At 40.9% G+C, this 19,787-nt stretch overlaps 1 protein-coding gene across 1 annotated transcript in view; it reads left to right on the top strand.

The window, feature by feature from the left end:
- Nucleotides 1-314: 314 nt before the first annotated feature.
- Nucleotides 315-19,787, top strand: part of mypn (myopalladin) — a 285,202-nt gene continuing 265,729 nt past the window's right edge. The window contains exon 1 of the mRNA XM_072239158.1: nucleotides 315-387. The gene's annotated coding sequence lies outside the window, so the exon portion shown is untranslated. The remainder of the gene's footprint in view (nucleotides 388-19,787) is intronic.

The following is a 19,787-nucleotide window of genomic DNA, read 5'->3' as shown; positions in this document are numbered from 1 at the left end:
TTTATTAAAAAGTATAAAAAACATATAACTTGGAAGGCATGTGGCTGCCATCTAAGCTTGTTCAAGTGAGAGGATTTCTTGTTTTTAAACTATGACTTCACACCTGCTTTATTTTGCTGTGCTCATTGGTCTCTATGCTCGTAGACAATTTGTATGTGATAAGCAACAGTTGTTTCAGACATTGCAGCTCCAAGTGGTGCTGTGTTACAAGACCTAGTATTAGCCCTCGGATGCTTGATGATGACGCTTCCTAAAATTAGCTTTCCTGCTGACTTGACATGGTTGCAATAAAAGAGCTAACCTGAATGGCACATTCTGAAAGGAAGGAACAAACTGATTGAAAGCAAGCAGTGTGTTAGTTTAACCAACAAATAGATCTTCTTTGTGGTAAGCTTTCACCTGGTTTGCCAGGTTTACGCATTGAAAGGTCAACAACAAAGAAAGACCAAAGCAAATTTGAAACTTTTTTTGATGAAGATGAAATTAATTATTCAATTCTGGGTGTGGTTTTGTAATACTTCTGCGACAGTAATCAAGTCTGTGTGTAATGGTGTATATTTTAAATGTGTTTAATCATTTTTTTGTAGAACATAAGGACACTTTTGTTAGTTCTTTGTTATTCAGTGCCTGTGGTACAGTCAGTTTTCAAGTGTACATTGAACTTAGATTGATGGGAAATTAAATAATCATATTATCGCCAGATCAGCCGTTTTACATCCGATTTAATTTAAATTGTTAACTAGATAACCTAAATGACTGATGTAAGATTACAAAATGTTTTGCTGAATAAAATAGAGTTTGCCATTGATAATGTTTTAATTTTATATGTTGCTTCCAAAAACTTAACCATTGAATAGTGTTTTGACTTAAGTGCTCATTCCTAGAGAGTAGTTTAAATTATGAAAATTGATCGTACATAAACTAAGTGTTATTAATCACATTTTCTGATTGTAGTAGAGTAATATTTGGTTGTGTTGAGTCCAATGAAAATGCCTTTGCTATTAGAGATTTAACTGAAGCTCACTTACATGACTTCCATTGTTTTAATTACTGAGGCTGGTGGAATTCTGAGTATCGTTAATTACACAATATGGTTATTAGAGAAACACAGCTGATACTGTCCTTCAAAAGCAGAACACTTCAGGTTTGATATATGTTGTGTAAATTTAGTGTGCTTCCTGAGAGATGAGTAGAAATAGGTTACGAAGATGTTGTTAGAAAACACGAGTATTTCAGAATGGCGACCAATGAGTTACTCTGACAATGTGAATCTATGCAATAGGGTAATGTTGAATAGTACATTTGCCATTTGCTTGTGAAATTAATTACAAATTGTCCTTGAAACCTTTATTTGCTTTATAATCTTGATTAATATGATAGATATATGGTCAGGAAGGGAATGAAGGGTAATGGACCGAGTACAGGTCAGTGGGATTAGGTGAGAGTAGGAGTTTGGCACGGACTAGAAGGGCCGATATGGCCTGTTTCCGTGCTGTAATTGTTATATGGTTATATGGTATTGGATTCCAGTTAATTGGGACATATTGAGGTCAGTCCATTTTCACCCAATTAAGAGGCTGCATCAATTAGCTAAAGTTTCATAGAAATAATTAAAAGCATGTAAAAGAGGCAAACTACTAAGTAATAAATTATGTATTTAAATGAAGTACAGAACAAATTGCCCGTGAAAATATGCAACTATAGCACAGGTCGACCTTCACTAATCCGGCACCATTGGGACCTGCGGAGTGCTGGATTAGTGAAAATGCCAAATTACGGAAGGATCACATTAAGCATAATCAGTGCCTGATTATCGAAGGAACCGATTACAGGTAGTTGGATTAGTGAAGGTCGACCTGTACTATAAAACTGTGTATTACTTCCTAATAGTTATCGATGGATGAATTTATCCAGTGTACACTGCCATGTATGGAGTATCTAAGGAGGGGCAGCACCTCTGGTGAAGGGACTTGTCGTGTCCATTCTAGTGCAGCTCACTTATTGTTGGTCTCCACCGGATACTCAGCTCTTACCTGTCACTCCAAATAGCTGTTAGGATGCCACAGCAGCCGCACCATAGTACACCATTTCAACAGGCAGGCCAAACCAGGTGAAGTGCAGCGGCGGACTTCATAACCCAGTGAAATAACAAGATGCCTGTCCTAGCATGTGAAGTCAGCTCAGGTGGACTGAGCAGATGAGATCAACAGTGAAATCCAATGGCCAAGAAGATAGTTCTGTAATGTTCCATGTAGAGCAAAGGGCATGATAAGGCACAGAAGAAGTTATGGACATCCACTGTAACCAAGGAGGACCGCAGTTTGTGATGATTACTCACACCACTAGACCCGGAGTTCTGAGGTCAAGAGACTGAAACTGTCCCAATGCAACAGCTTTTCCACTTTAAAACTCTACCACACAGGTTTCGCTGTCATTGTCAAATACAACGGACAACCAACATGTTGCCATGTTCTTTTCATTCACTGTAAATGAACAAAATCAGTGCAGATACTTAAAGCATATAGTTTCTTTATAATTTTATGCAGTGTACGATCTTTTATTTTTTGCTGTCCGATAAGTATGTATGGGCAGTATTTACACAGCATTCGCTCAAGTGAGAATATCAGGACGTTCCTGTTTGGTTGAACCCCAAATCATAGAAACATAGAAAACCTACAGCACAATGCTGTGCTGAACATGTACTTACTTTAGCAATTACCCGGTGTTACCCATAGCTCTCTATTTTTCTAAGCTCCAGGAGTCTCTTAAAAGACCCTATAGTATCCGCCTCCACCACCGTCGCCAGCAGCCCATCCCATGCACTCACCACTCTCTGTGTAGAAAAACTTACCCCGACTGCGCCTGTCTGTTAATGGAGTTACTGCAATATTGTGCTGCTCTTAGTTTTGTTTCTCTCCCCCAGTTTAAACTTCGAATTTAAAATTTGGAATTGCTGATTCTTGAGGGGGAAAAATATGTCTATGTCTACGAGGAGTGGGAAGAACTTATCTGAACCTAGTGATAAAGGTAATGGGAAAGGGAAGATGCCAAAGGAAAGATCAAATGAAATGCCACCAAGGGCTGAAGATATGGTCCAGACACTGAATTCAATAAAGATCAGAATGGATCAATTAAAAATCAACTGGAAAAGAATAGTAATGAAATGAAGTCATTTCTGGGAAAACTTAAAGACTTGGAAACTCAAGTTGTTACACACGAAGAGGAATTAAAGATAACTAAGCAAAAATTGTCTGAAGCTATAACTCGTTTAGAAAGATATCAAAATAAGATTATAGACCTGGAAACTAGATCTCGCTGGAGAAATATACGAATTGTTGGACTCCAAGAAGGAGTTGAAGATGGAGATTTAATTGCTTACTTTGGTAAGCTTTTTCATACTTTATTTCCTACTATATTATCAAAGCCGCCTACTATGGAAAGAGCATACAGAGCTTTTACGTCGAAATTTAAAGATCCAAATAGACCAAGGTCTGTTTTGGTCTGTTTTCATCATTTTAAAATTAAAGATCAAATAATACGACAGGCAAAAAAACAGAGAGTTTTTAGATTTATGGAATCCGAGCTCCGTTTTTATGATGATTATCCGAGGGAGGTAATGGAACAAAGATCAAGATTTGCTCTGGTAATGAAACAGGCATGTGATAAGAAACTGCTTCCTTCTTTGCGTTACCCGATAGGAATTAAAGTTTTTCCTTCTAACTCTCCTCCTCGTACATTTTTTGATCCAAAAGCTGCATTGGAGTTCATTCAAATTATACCTGCCGCTGTTACCAAATGAATTGTTTGAAATTAGTTATTTGTATATTCCTGGCATTTCAGAAAGAAGATTTATGAAGGTTACTTAGATATTTTATTGAGAGAGAAGATAAGGAGAGTTGTTCATTATTGCATATTATTTTGTTTCTTTCTTAATTAGTAGTTTTTCCTACTAATGGGGCTTTTTTAATATATTTACGGGAGGGTTTAATTGCTCATGTTATTATTAATTGGTATTTTTGGAAATTTAATATGGTTTAACATGCTATTAATTTTTTTCCTGCTTTATTATAATGCCTTATAATTGAATTTTAAGGTTTTTTTAGAGACATAATGTTAAACCTAAACAATGGAGCTGGTTTTTCACTTTAAGAGATAACATTATAATGCTGGAAAGTAAACACTTCCCTTTGCTGAGACTTTATCGTTCCTTTTACAAGGTCAGTTGGGTTTTTTTAACTGGGGGGAGGGAGAGATAATCCTTTTAAAAATGTTTCTCCTGAACAGACAGAGCAGTCCCTGGCTTTGTATTCTATCTAGTCTGCTTGCCTTTTTCGGGCTTTTGGGAGGGGGAGGGGTTAGAGTTAGGAATTTTTTCCCAGTGGGTGGTTCCGGAGCATGTGTGTTTTTTATGTGGTTGTATTTTTCATCGGTGCCATTTTTGATCATCGCTTATTGGTATGTGCTCTGCGCATGTGTAAAGTAGAATTGTCACGAACCCCGTGACAGGTTGAAAAGGACCAACAGAAATGGAACGCACCTGGAGTCTGGTTTACTATAAATTAAGACTATATTTATTACTACTACAAATTAATGTCATTAAACCGAATAATACAATACAGGTTATAAACTATTATATACATATATATATCTGTAAATGTGTGTGTGGATACAAAAATAATAGTCCAGGAGGTAGATATCAGCCTTACGGTGTCAGGTAAGTTTAAGCAGTTAAGTTCACTTTGTGTTGTGTGGAGTTGAATTGATGAAGAGAGAGATAGTTAATTGAGTTGATGTTCAAGTTGGCAGCTTTAGTTGTTCTTGCTTCCAAAGTCTTCAGACTCCCACACAGACACAGATGGACAGAGCCCCTTCTAGGGAACGGTCTACTAACCCACGGCATGGGTTCACCACCAGCAGACCCCAACAGGCAAGCTCTTCCTGCAGTGATAATCACGGGTGGAAATTAATCAGTCTGTCGCCTCCACCCTCGTGGTGGTCTTAAACTCCACCAGTGGTTTCTCGGGTAGCTTCCTCAGTTCTCTCGTGTCGTGTCTCCTCTGCCGTTAACAGACAGAAGGATCAACTTTTTGTAATTCCTCCAAAATTTCAACGTCCGTTAGCTCAACCGCTCTGAGCTGTTACCATGGTGACTTCCCAGTTCGTGTCTCAGCTTGCCCCGTCTCAGTTCATTAGACTGCTGAACTTTCTAGCAGTTTCTCACCTGGGTGCCACCTTCCCCCTTTGGGAAAATTTTGATCTTCGAGCAAAATTTTGCGCACTCACAGATTCTACACACCAAGCACTACATTCTACTTCACAGAGTGTACATTAAGCATTTACACAGTTCGTCAGCATTTTTAACAGTGGGATAGGCAATCCGCAATGACATTGTCTGTACCCCTTAAGTGTCTTATCTGGATATCAAACTGCTGTAAACACAGGCTCCAGTTTAATAAACGCCGATTTCAATCTTTAATCTTATTTAAAAACACCAACGGGTTGTGGTCAGTGTACACCACTAACGGCTTTTGTGCGAGACCTACGTAAACCTCAAAATGTTGTAATGTAAAAATGAGGGACAGCAATTCCTTTTCTATTGTCGAGTAATTTTTCTGGTGCACATTAAACTTTTTGGAAAAGTATGTCACTGGATGTTCAATACCATCATCTCCTCTCTGTAATAGCGCCACCCCTGCAGCTTCATCGCTAGCGTCCGTCACTAGGGAGAATAGCTTAGTGAATTCCAGTGCCTTTAGCACTGGATGGTGACACAGGATACCCTTTAACCATTCGAACGCCTCTTGGCAACGCTCATCCCACACAAATCGCTCTTTCTCAACAGTCTTGTCAGTGGAAGGGCAATATCTGCAAAGTTCTTGCAGATTTTTCAATAATACCCCACCATACCTAAAAACCTTCTCAATGCTCTCTTACCCGTTGGAATGGGTACATCAGCGATAGCCTGAACTTTCCCTTTCACAGGAGCCAGTTGACCCTGGCCCACTACGTAACCAAGATATGTGTCCCTGGTGTGACCAAACTCACTCTTGGCAAGGTTCACTGTCAGATTAGCTTTAGAGAGCCGACCAAATAATTTCTCTACTGTTACAATGTGTTCCTCCCACGTGTCGTTCCATACTACTAAATCGTCAATGTATGCCCCAGTATTCCTCAAGCCTTGAATCACAGAGTTTATCGTACGTTGGAATGTCCCAGTGGCATGGTTCATCCCGAAACGCATCACATTATACTCGTACAACCCCGAGGGGGTGACGAATGCCGTTATCTCTTGAACCCTATCGGTTAAGGGAACACACCAGTACCCTTTTAGCAGGTCAATTTTTGTTAGGTACTTAGTCTTTCCCACCCTATCGATGCAGTCATCTATTCTGGGAATAGGGTAAGCATCTGTTTTAGTTATTGTGTTGACCTTTCTATAATCTGTGCAAAATCTCATTGTACCATCAGGCTTGGGAACTATCACGCACAGGGAAGCCCACACAGAGGTGGATGGCCTGATTATATCATTGGCCAACATATATTCGATTTCCTGTTCCACTACTTTACTACATTCTAAATTCATTCTGTAGGGGTGCTGTTTCACTGGATCAGCCTGCCCCACAATGATATAATGGGTAGCTATACTACACCGCCTCGGTGTATCTAGGAATAGATCGGAATGTTTGCCAATTAGCTCCTTTATCTGTTGCTGTTGTTTCGGTTCCAGGTGGTTAATTTTGCTATCTTATGTTCTCCAAAACGCTAGCATTCTTGAGTCGAGCTGAAACCAGACACTGCTCATTACACTCCCCCGTTATCTCTGGGCTAGTCTTTGCAGCTGGGTCTTGTTTGGTCATGACCCCAACTGATGCGGATTTAGAATCAAAATAAGGTTTGATTAGGTTCACATGCACTAATTGAGTGGCCTTCCTTCTACCAGGTGTCCTGATACATAGTTCAGCTCATCAGTTTTCCTCATTATTTCATAAGGTCCACTAAATTGAGCCTGGAGAGGGTTATTCTCCAAGGGAAACAAAACCAAGACCTTATCTCCAACCTCATAGCTTCACTCCCTCGCCTGTCTGTCATACCAGCACTTCATATCAACCTGGGAGTCTTGGAGATTGTATTTCGCAAGGTCACAAGCCCTGTTCAACCTGTCTCGAAACTCTAAGACATAATCCAATACACCAACTCGCACTTCCTTATCAGACCATTGCTCTCCCAGTAAGGTCAAAGGTCCTCGAGGCCTGTGACCGAACATGAGCTCAAACGGACTGAACCCCAATGATTCCTGGATCGAATCTCTTATAGCAAATAGGAGTAAAGGTATACTCTCATCGCAATGTTTTTCGTTTTCCATACAGCACGTTTTAATCATGGTTTTGAGGGTAGAGTGAAACCTCTCTATCACTCCCTGGGATTGGGGATGGTATGCCGTGGACAAAATTTGTTTCGCTCCCAGTTCCGTAACTATCTGTTGGAATACACCGGCTGTTAAATTACTGCCCTGATCCGATTGTATCTCCTTGGGCAGACCCACGAACGTGAACAACTTACTAAGTGCCTTCACCACTGTTTTAGCCTTTAGGTTCCTGAGGGGTATTTCTTCTGGGAACCTAGAGGCAGCGCACATAATGGTTAACAGGTATTGGTGGCCACTCGTAGTCTTTGGCATTGGGCCAACACAATCCACAATGACCCTGGAGAAGGATTGCCAAAAGCTGGTGTGGGGCGAAGTGGGGCTTATGGGATAGTCTGATTCGGTTTCCCTACCACTTGACATGTGTGACAAGTTTTACGAAAAACTGCCACATCCTTTCTTATACCCGGCCAATGAAATTCTTTCATAATCTTGTGCCCTGTCTTTCTAACTCCAAGATGTTCCCCTAAAGGCATTGTATGAGCCATCTTTAAAATTTCTGTACGGTAACCCTTTGGAACCACCACCTGGTGCACCACGGCCCAATCCTCATTGGCAGGTACTGTTGGTGGCCTCCACTTCCTCATTAATACCCCGTCCTTCAGATAGTAACCCATTGACTGGCTCTGAATTTCATCCTCAGAAAGATCTGTCTCTTTTAAAACTGCAATCTCAGGATCCCTATCCTGCTCTTCCACAAGCTTCCGCCTGGACAATGACAAACCCCTCTTATCTGCCTCACTACCTGGGTCCTGGTTGAACACAGATGGTAGAAAAGTTTCAGATAAGTCAGTAGGATCTGTACCCCTATATTTGTTATCGCAGGCACTTGACCTCTCCCGTCCAGATCGCTTCACTTCTGCAGCCTTCCTTGTCATACTTCTTGTGACCGTGCATGCGGGATAAAGTTCACTGTCTGCGCTTGTCTCAATAACAGCAGGCCGGCTTGTTAGCTGTAACCCTGGGTGTTTATCTTTTCCTGCCAGGTCATTTCCCAACAAGACGTCCATGTTAGCTGTCGGTAATTTAGGTCGTATCCCTATCTCAACTGGTCCAGACACTAAGTCACATTTCAAAATTATTTTGTGCAAAGGCACGACCTCTGTTCCCTTGCCAATACCTTCCAGAATATTCACTTGGTCCGTTTTTGTCTCGTCACCAGATTCTAAGACATCACTTAATATCAGTGACTGAAAGGCTCCAGTATCGCATCAGATTCTCACTGGAACTAGGGGTGACCCCTCCTTCACAGACACAAAACCTTTGATAATAAACCACTCAATCCCTTCCTGAACTCAGCCAGACCCCACCTTCCTTTGTGTGGTCTCAGCCGCTGATGCACAGGCGTCGGGAGTTTTCTCCTTCTCCTTTCCCATTTCTTTCTTCCGAATACGACAGTTAGACGCCACATGGCCAGGCTTTCTGCAGTAGTAACAGGTAAAACTGGAAAACTTATTTTTGGTCGGTTTCCCCTCCTCTTTACCTCTGTCACTGGCCCCTGGCTTGTTTTCTGTTTTACTTGGCGGATTATCCCAGTAACTCTTCTGATAACCTTTGCTGGGGAAAAACTTAATCTTGTGAGTCAGGGCAAACTTATCCACTAACCTAGCGGCCGCAGAAAGAGCCTCAACCTCTTTCTCTTCTACGTATGTCCATATCTCACTAGGGACACACTCTTTAAATTCCTCAGTCAGCATCAGCTGTCTCAGTTTGTTGTAGTCCACGTCTACCTCTTTTGAGGCACACCACCAGTCAAAGTACCTCTCCTTTTCACAGGCAAACTCTTTATATGTCTGGTTTCCAGACTTCCTCAAACCCCGAAACTTCTGTTAGTACGCTTCTGGCACCATTTCATAGACCTTAAGCACAGCCTCCTTCACAGTTATCATAATTAGTCGACTTGGTCACAGATAAGGCAGAATATGCTTGCTGCGCCTTCCCTTTTAACACACTTTGCAGCAATACTGCCCAGTCCTCCCTCGGCCACTTCCTGTTCTGAGCTACTTTCTCAAAATGTAGGAAGTACCTATCAATGTCTTCTTCAGTAAACGGAGGTACCAACTTAATTTCCTGAGTGACATTAATTGATACACCCCTCTCGCCACCACGGCCTGACACTTGACCCTCTTCACGCCGCACCTCCCTCTCAAACTCCCTTTGTTTTTCTGCGTCTACAGCCTCAAACTTTAGTCTCTGCATTCTTAATTGTTCTAGTCGTAATGGGGTCTCCTCATCACCTATCGGAAACTCCTGTAGCGACTCCTCCTCAAATAGCTGTTTCCCAACACAATATTCAGCTACTTTCCTCCGAATTCCTGCCTTCGTCATACCCTTCTGTATTCCAGAAAGTTTCCATTTCTTAGCAATGTCACATAGAACCTCCTTTCTGGCACTCCTCAAAAACAGAGGAGTAGGGTTCTCTATAAATACCCTAGCCTCCATTTCTGCTGTTTTCCACACACAGATTAATTATAAGGGATTTCCCCAATCAAGACAAACCCCCACACGATTTCGAAAATTGGCTCCAACCGAAGTTGTTCAGATCCCAGATGCAGGCCCCAATTTTGTCACGAACCCCGTGACGGGTTGAAAAAGACCAGCAGAAATGGAACACACCTGGAGTCTGGTTTACTATAAATTAAGACTATTTATTACTCTTACTAATTAATATTGTTAAACCAAATAATACGATACAGGTTATAAACTATTATATACATATGTATATGTATATACACACACGGATATATATATATATATCAGTAAATGTGTGTGTGGATACAAAATAATAGTCCAGGAGGTAGATATCAGTCTTACGGTGTCAAGTAAGTTTAAGCAGTTCAGTTCGCTTTGTGTTGCGTCGAGTTGAATTGATGGAGGGAGAGAGAGTTAACTGAGTTGATGTTCAAGTTGGCAGCTTTAGTTGTTCTTGCTTCCGAAGTCTTCAGAGTCACTTCGTGTGACCCCTACACAGACACAGATGGACAGAGCCCCTTCTAGGGAACGGTCTACTAACCCACGGCACGGGTTCACCACCAACAGACCCCCACGGGCAAGCTCTTACCCGCACTGGTAATCACGGGTGGAAATTAATTGGTCCGTCACATTCACCCTCATGGTGGTCTTAAACTCCACCAGTGGTTTCTTGGGTAGCTTCCGCAGTTCTCTCGTGTCGTGTCTCCTCTGCCGTTATCAGACCAAAACATTAACTTTTTATAATCCCTCCAAAATTTGTAGTTTAATTTATCAAAACTACTTCTTTAAGCCTTCTTTGAGTGATCCAGTTTTTTTTACTTTGGGAAAATAAAGGTATTAATTTTTTGGATTTATTTAAAGAAGATAGACTGATGTCCTTTGAACCATTAATTGATAAATATTCTCTTTCATACTCACACTTTTTACAATATCTCCAACTTAGACATTTCTTCCAAAAATATTTAAGTAATTTTCCTTACATATTGGATGCTGACCTGTTAGATATTATTATGAGTATGAACCCTTCAATGAAGGGTTCCATTGGAAGAATTTATAATTCACTACTACAATGGGATAAGAGTTCTTTATTTAAGAGTAAACAAGATTGGGAAAAGGAACTCAATTTGACTTTTACGACAGAAGATTGGATGCTGATTCTGAAGCTGGTTAACTCTTCTTCGATCTGTGCTAGTCATTCACTGATGCAATTTAAAATGTACATTGTTACCATTTGACGAAGGAGAGATTGTCTAAAATATTCCCTATTGTTGATAGTTATTGTGATAGATGTAAAACTGAGACAGCTACACTGACACACATGTTTTGGTCTTGCTCTATACTGGAACAGTTCTGGAAGTCAGTTTTTTCGACAATTTCTAAAGCACTTAAAATTAATTTACAACCTAACAAATTAACTGTGCTTTTTGGAATAATTCCTCAAAATATCCATGGTATCTCTGTGTCTGACCAACATGTTATTGCATTTGTTACATTGATAGCTAGGAGGGCCATTTTGTTGAAGTGGAAGGATACAGCGGCTCCCACTTTGTCACAATGGTTCTCTCAAGTGATGCTATGTCTTAGTTTGGAGAAAATTAGAAGTTGAACCTTTGAACCTGTGTTTGATTTTGAGAAAAGATGGGGTTCATTTGCTCATTATTATCATTTGAGTTAATTGATGGATTCTGCACGATCTAATTGTAAATTTTTTGGTACTTTTTTTTGGCTGGCGGTTTGATGTTTATCTTTAGAAGCTTTATGTATGACGCATGGCTCTGGGGTTGAACACCTAATGGGGTTTTTCTTTTTTCCCACTTTTCTTGCTTAGTAGGGTTTTTTTTCCATCCCAAATTTTTTTCAATCTTTATATAATGTTTTTACTTGAGACATTGTACGTGTTGTTTACTTTGATGTACTTGTGTTTATTTTTACCCTTGCCATCTCCTCTGTTCCTACTTCCGAGTACCTTAAAACTGTGCCTTCTTGTCTTAGCCATTTTAGCCCTGGGAAAAAATCGTGCCGATATCAAATTTAATCAGTTTGCATTCTCACCGCTGAGTCATATGGCTGTTAGTAGAGCTAGCTAGTGTGCCAAGGTTGTATATGAGCCCTACTGAGAGTGTGCCATATGTAAATGTATATGTACATTTGTAAATGTACAAATGTAAATGTAAGTGTACATGTATACACATAGTGGATTCATCCAGTTGACCCAGATGGATAACAACACAAGCACACACAACTGACGCTATTTAAAAACTTAATTGAAGTACAGTGTGGTGTCGTAATGGCCACACAAGTACACGTGACTGACATGAGTTAGAAGCTATTCAGCAACAGTGTCCTTCCCAATTTCTAGATCAATCTTTGTTCTCTAAGAGTTACCCCAAATGAGTGGCAGCCCTAATTAATCAATTGCCCAATTAACCAGAATCTACTATATTCTGGTTATTAATAAAGTCTTGTGAAGTTACAATGACTTTGGAATGTTGGAATCATCTTATTTACACAAGCAATTGTATTTTGTTTTGTAGAGGAAACTCAGTGCTTTTTCACTGCTTACGTTTCTTAAGAAAATAACTCGTGTGAAAGTTGCCACACAGTTTTGTGAGAAACTGTAAGATACAAAGCAAAATTAAAAGTAGAAATATCAGCAATTAATATCTGTCCTAAATCCAATCCATCAGCTTGCCTATGCTCTTTCTATATAAGAGGGACAGATTATTTGGGATCCCTAGAATTTGAGGGACAGTCATAGAAAACAAATGAGCATAATTGCCCTCAACAGAGTCTTCTTAATAAACAACTCAGACATGCAGTAGCAGTAGTTTTTTAAAGATAAAGCAATCACAGCAAGTATACAATTTAGCAGCAGGAGAAGGCTGATCTGCTTTCAGCCTGCTCTGCCTATTGATAAGGCCATGACTGATCGGACTGTAATGCCCTCTGCACATTCTAGTTTACCTGTGGTTAATCTTTTATCTCCTTGCCTATCAACAAACCATCTATCACTGCCTTAAAATATGTGCAAACTCTTCTTCCACCACCCTTTAAGAGTTCCAAGGATGTATAGCTTTCTGAGAAGTTTTACAACATCTCTGATTTAAGTAGGTAACCCCGTATTTTTAAATGGTAAGCCTAATCCTGAATTTTTCCATAAAAAATAAACTTCATCTCCACATCCACCCTGTCAAGATACCTCAGGAATTTACATGTTTCAATGAAGTCCTTTCTCACTGTTTTAAATTCCAGTGTTTTCTTCACTAATACTCTGATTGGGAGGGGTGTCAAATTATGATAACCCATCCAAACCAATATTAGTCAAGTAAACCTTGTCTGAAGTGTTTACAATGCAATAATGTAATTTAGGGAATGAGCCTAATAGGTAGATAGATAGATAGATGTAATTTATTAATCCCGAATTTCCCGAGTACTAATACTGCACATAATACCCCAGATAGGATCTCACCAATGTCCAAATTTAAATCTATCATCATATCTTCACAGGATTGTATTTGATATAATGGGATCAGTAACATTGACTCTGGAGGATCTCAGAGTTGACTCAAGACTTCAGTCCAAATATTTTAGTTGAATTCCACACAGAAATCTCTGCTGTTTACTTTTTGGATTTAGATTATGAAGACACGCAGTCCTCTTTTATTGTCATTTAGTAATGCATGCATTAAGAAATGATACAATATTTCCTCTGGTGTGATATCACAAAACACAGGACAGACCAAGACTGAAAAAAACTAACAAAACCACATAATTATAACATGTAGTTACAACAGTGCAACAATACCATAACTTGATGAAGAAGTCCATGAGCACAGTAAAAATTCAAAGTCTCTCAAATGTCCCATATCTCATGCAGACGGGAGAAGGAAGAAAAAGCCTCCCTGCCATACCCGACCACGGTCCGACTGAGTCATCCAAAAACTTCGAGCTCTGATCAGCTCTCCGACACCGAGTACTGAGTGCCATCTCTATCTGAACGATTCGACCTTCATCTCGGTGGCCAACAGCAGGCAAAGCCAGGGATTTTGAGGCCTTCCCTCCAAAAGATTCCCGACCGCGCAGTAATGACAGCAGCGAACGAGCATTTCAGAAATTTTTCCAGATGTTCCTCTGTGCTTTCACGTCTGTCTCCATCAAATCCGCATTGTCCACGGCCCTTATTTAACAGATACGATATCATTTTTCACCGGAGGGCTGCGCACGCATAGCGCGCTGCTCTCTCTCCTCCCACCTCTCTTTCTCATGGAGTCATAGAGCACTATAAGCACAGAAACATCTTTGGCCCATCTAGTCTGTGCTAAACTGTTATTCTGCCTCGTCCCATTGATTCACAGCTGGACCGTACCCCTCCGATTCATGCACTTATCCAAACTTAAATGTTGCAATCAACCGTGCATTCACCAGTTCCACTGGCAGCTTGTTCCACAGTTGCACCACCTTCTGAGTGAAGAAGCTGCCCCTCAGGTTTCCCTTAAAATATTTTGCTTTTCACTCTTAACCTTTGACCTCTAGTTCTGGTCTCACCTAACCTCAGAGGAAAACAGCCTGCTCGCATTTATTCTATCTATACCTCTATCAAATCATTCCTCATTCTCCTGCACTCCAGGGAATAAAGTTCTGACCTATTCAACTTTTCCCTATAACTCAGCCTCAAATCCCAGCAACATACTTGTAAATTTTCTCTGTACTCTTATTGATATCTTTCCTGTAGGTAGATGAACCAGAACTACACACAATACTCCAAATTTGGCCTCACCAACTTCTTATAGAATTTCAACATAACATTCTTTATACAATGCTTTGATTTATGAAGGACAAATGTGCCAAAAGCTGCCTTTATGACCTTATCTAGCTGTGATGCCACTTGAAAGGAATTATAGATACGTTTTCCCAATCCCTTTGTTCTGTTGTACTCAGTGCTGTACTGTCCACTGTGTAAGTCCTACCCTGGTTTATCGTCCCAAAGTGCAACATTTCATATTCACCTGCATTAAATTCAATCTGCCATTTTTCAGCCCATTTTTTCCTAACATGGATCAGTACTGTTTCATATTGAGCCACCTGAGGGAAGAATGGCAGCAAATGTATAAAATGCACTCCAGTTAGGAGACTTTAATGTATGTTATTAGAAGTAGCATTACAGTATCTCTGAATGACCTGTTAGGTTCCTTGTAGACCAAGATGCAACATATGGATGGAAAACCATTAGAAATAAATCAACCATGATCAGACTTGGTGGGCCAAAAATCCTAATTCTGCTTCTGTGTCATATGGAGTAATCTATATGACCTTGTTGTTGCTGATCTACTATCCTACTTCCATGTCGGTGCTGACTGAGTGACCACATAACCTTCTTTTCAGCCTGTGCAGAATTGATAAAATTGAACATGTGATGCTGAAAACCTAACCTTAAAACCATCTTTAGATACGTCAAGTTCATTTAATGCAGCTCAGCAGTGGCACCTAATTAACAATATGCAAAATTGTCCAGCAATGCATTTTCTACAAAAAGCACACTAAAGTTAATAATTATTAACTTACTAATACTGATAGAAGGGGTTTGACACTTCTCTGAAATTCTATCTGTAATCTGCTTCCTTTTGCTGTCCGCTCCTTGTGACCCAACCCCAACCCACCTCAATTAACCCCTTAAGTTCCAAAGCTTATTTTGTCTTTAGTTCAAAGATACTGGGTAGAATAAAGTCAAGGACTGGATGCCATGGAGTAAGTTTACTGAGTTAATATATGGACCTCCCAACTAAAGAGAGTGGCACACTGGATCTTCTATGAGGGAACAGCACAGGGCAGGTGACAGAAGTGTGTGTAAGGAAACACTTTAGGTCTAGTAATCATAATTTCATTAGTTTCAAGATAATTATGGAGAACAATAGGACTAGTCCACGGGCTCAGATTTTAAATTGGAGAAAACCCAATTTTAATAGCATCAGAAAGGATCTGGCAGATATAGATTGGTGTTCCAGCAAAGGAATGCTTGGTCAATGGGAAGCTTTCAAACGTGGAATATTGAGAGGACAGAGTTTGTATGTTCCTATCAGAATAAAAGGTAAAACTAACAGGTTTAGGCAGCAAGGAACATCTGAGATATTTGAGAAAATTTGAGAGATAAGAAGTGCAAAAGAACACTTAAGAGCCAGTTGTCTTGGTACATGTTGGTACCAATGACATAGATAGGACGAGGTCCTGAAGTGAGATTTCTGGGAGTTAGGAAGGAAGCCGAGAAGCAGGACCTCCAGGGTAGTAATCTCGGGATTGCTACCTGTGCCACGTGCTGGCGAGGGCAAGAATAGAAGGATCAGGCAGATGAATGCGTGGCTGAGAGACTTGTGCAGGGGGCAGGGCTTCAGATTCTTGGATCATTGGGATCTCTTCTGGGGGAAGTATGACCTGTTCAAAATGGACAGGTTATGCCTGAACCCGAAGGGGACCAATATCCTGGCGGGAAGGTTTAATAGAGCTGTTATGGAGGGTTTAAACTAACTTGGCAGGGGGATAGGAACCGGAATGATAGAGCGGAAGAAGGGGAAAACAGAAATAAATCTAAGATAGTGAGCAGTAAAGATGTCAGGAAAGACAGGCAGGTGATGGGGCAAATTTGTAACCATTGGAATGAGATGCAGTGCAAGAAAGTTGCAGTGAAATCAAAGCAAAAAGTACCAAATACTGGTCTTAAGGTGTTATACAGTACTTAAATGCACGCAGCATAAGGAATAAGGTGGATGATCTTGTTGTACAGCTACAGACTTGCAGGTATGATATTGTGGCCATCACTGAGATGTGGCCAAAGGATGCATGTCTCTGGGAGCTGAACGTCCAAGGATACACGGTGTATCAGAAGGATAGGAAGGTAGGCAGAGGGGGAGGCGTGGCTTTATTGGTAAGAAATGATATTAAATCATTAGAAAAAGGTGATATAGGATCGGAAGGTGCAGAATCTTTATGGGTTGAGCTAAGGAATCGCAGGGGTAAAAGGACCCTGATGGCAGTTATATATAGGCCTCCAAACAGCTGCAGTGATGTGGACTACAAATTACAACAGGAAATAGAAAAGGCTTGTCAGAAGGGCCATGTTATGATAATTGTGGGGGATTTTACGATGCGAGTGGATTGGGAAAATCAGGTTGGCACTGGATCTCAAGAGACAGAATTTATAGAATGTCTGTGAGATCATGGCTTTTTAGAACAGCTTGTTGTTGAGCCCACTAGGGGATCGGCTGTACTGGATTGGGTATTGTGTAATGAACCGGGGGTGATTAGAGAGATTGAGGTGAAGGAACCCTTAGAAGACAGTGATCATAACATGATTGAGTTCACTGTGAAATTTGAAAAAGAGAAGCTGAAATCTGATGTGTCGGTATTTCAGTGGAGTAAAGGAAATTATAGTGGCATGAGAAAGGACCTGGCCAAAGTTGACTGGAAAGGGACACTAGTGGGAAGGACGGCAGAGCAGCAGTGGCTGGAGTTTATGCGGGAAGTGAGGAAGGTGCAAGACAGGTATATTCCAAAAAAGAAGACATTTTCGAATGGAAAAAGGATGTAACCGTGACTGACAAGAGAAGTCAAAGCCAAAGTTAAAGCAAAGGAGAGGGCATACAAGGAAGCAAAAATTAGTGGCAAGACAGAGGATTGGGAAGTTTTTAAAAGCTTACAAAAGGAAACTAAGAAGGTCATTAAGAGGGAAAAGATTAACTATGAAAGGAAGCTAGCAAATAATATCAAAGAGGGTACTAAAAGCTTTTTCAAGTATATTGTGACAAAAGACCAAGTTATCAGAAGATTGATGCCGATGAGAGAGATAAGAGAGACAATGGGGAAACATTCAGAAATGTTAATGAGAGACGAGAGAGATTAACAAAAAGAGATGCAGTTCCGAGTATTGTCAGACCGGTTGCTTTGAACCTGAACTGTTTGAAGTTTGATGGACAGGCGATACCCCAGCAGAGCGATAAAAGGAACAGGTTCACTAAGGCAAGACACACCACAACACCACGAGATAACGAGACCCTGGAAGTGCAGTGTGCCCCCCGACAAGTTGGTGGGAGTTTTGGAGGTCTGATCGCGGGACCGACCATAGACACACAGGGTGAAAAGGTACGATCGGCAGGAACCTGGTGTGTGTGTCCGCCCTTGCCTGGGTGCCGGGTTCAGTGTGGAAGAACGGTCGTATCCAGAACGGAGGGGTCACAGTCGGTGACCTTGGAAGACAATAAAGGGTTCACCCGAAAGCTAACTGCGACGAACATCAAGGTCTGCTGAATCTGATTTGCATATCTTTCTCTCTCTCTCTCTCTCAAACGGCACAACAGCGATTACTGCGAACTGAACTCAGCTGAACTGAACTCTGCGTCACTTGAGACTGATCATTTTACCCCTAGACTGCGATAGAGCTTGATTGATCCTATTATCCTAGTTCTGTGTACATGTGTGTTTTATCACTGCTGACCTGTTGCATTTATATCCTTACTATGAGTATTGTGTTACTTATTTCTTTAATAAAAACTTTCTTAGTTCCAGTAATCCAGACTCCAACTAAGTGGTCCATTTCTGCTGGTTTGGCAACCCAGTTACGGGGTACGTAACAATATAAAGAGTAAAAGACAGGTGAGAGTAGATATAGGACCGATAGAAAATGATGCTGGAGAAATTATAATGGGAGATAAGGAGATGGCGGAGGAACTGAACGAGTATTTTGCATCAGTCTTCACTAAGGAAGACATCGGCAGTATACCGGATACTCAAGGTGGCAAGGAAGAGAAGTGTGCGCAGTCACAATTACGACAGAGAAAGTACTCAGGAAGCTGAATAGTCTAAAGGTAGATAAATCTCCCGGACCAGATGGAATGCACTCTTGTGTTCTGAAGGAAGTAGCTGTGGAGATTGCGGAGGCATTAGCGATGATCTTTCAAAAGTCGATAGATTCTGGCATAGTTCCGGAGGACTGGAAGATTGCAAATGTTACTCTGCTATTTAAGAAGGGGGCAAGGAAGCAAAAAGGAAATTATAGACCTGTTAGCTTGACATCGGTGGTTGGGAAGTTGTTGGAGTCGATTGTCAAGGACGAGGTTACAGAGTACCTGGAGGCATATGACAAGATAGGCAGAACTCAGCATGGATTCCTTAAAGGAAAATTCTGCCTGACCAACGTATTACAATTTTTTGAGGAAATTACAAGTAGGTTAGACAAGGGAGATGCAGAGGATGTTGTATATTTGGATTTTCAGAAAGCCTTTGACAAGGTGCCACACGAGGCTACTTAACAAGGTAAGAGCCCATGGAATTACGGGACAGTTACATACATGGATAGAGCATTGGCTGATTGGCAGGAAACAGAGAGTGGGAATAAAGGGATCGTATTCTGGTTGGCTGCCGGTTACCAGTGGTGTTCCACAGGGGTCCGTGTTGTGGCCGCTTCTTTTTACGTTGTACATCAAAGATTTGGATTATGGAATAGATGGCTTTGTGGCTAAATTTGCTGATGATACGAAGATAGGTGGAGGGGCCTATTAGTGCTGAGGAAACAGAGAGTCTGCAGAGAGACTTGGATAGATTGGAAGAATGGGCAAAGAAGTGGCAAATAAAATACAATGTTGGAAAGTGTATGGTTATGCACTTTGGCAGAAGAAATAAACGGGCAGACTATTATTTAAATGGGGAGAGAATTCAAAGCTCTGAGATGCAACGGGAGTTGGGAGTCCTCGGACAGGATATCCTTAAGGTTAACCTCCAGGTTGAGTCGGTGGTGAAGAAGGCGAATGCAATGTTGGCATTCATTTCTAAAGGAATAGAGTATAGGAGCAGGGATATGATGTTGAGGCTGTATAGGGCACTGGTAAGACCTCACTTGGAGTACTGT

Source organism: Mobula birostris, chromosome 21 (genome assembly GCF_030028105.1).
Source record: "Mobula birostris isolate sMobBir1 chromosome 21, sMobBir1.hap1, whole genome shotgun sequence".
Taxonomy (NCBI): domain Eukaryota; kingdom Metazoa; phylum Chordata; class Chondrichthyes; order Myliobatiformes; family Myliobatidae; genus Mobula; species Mobula birostris.
This window is presented reverse-complemented; position numbering and strand designations above follow the sequence as displayed.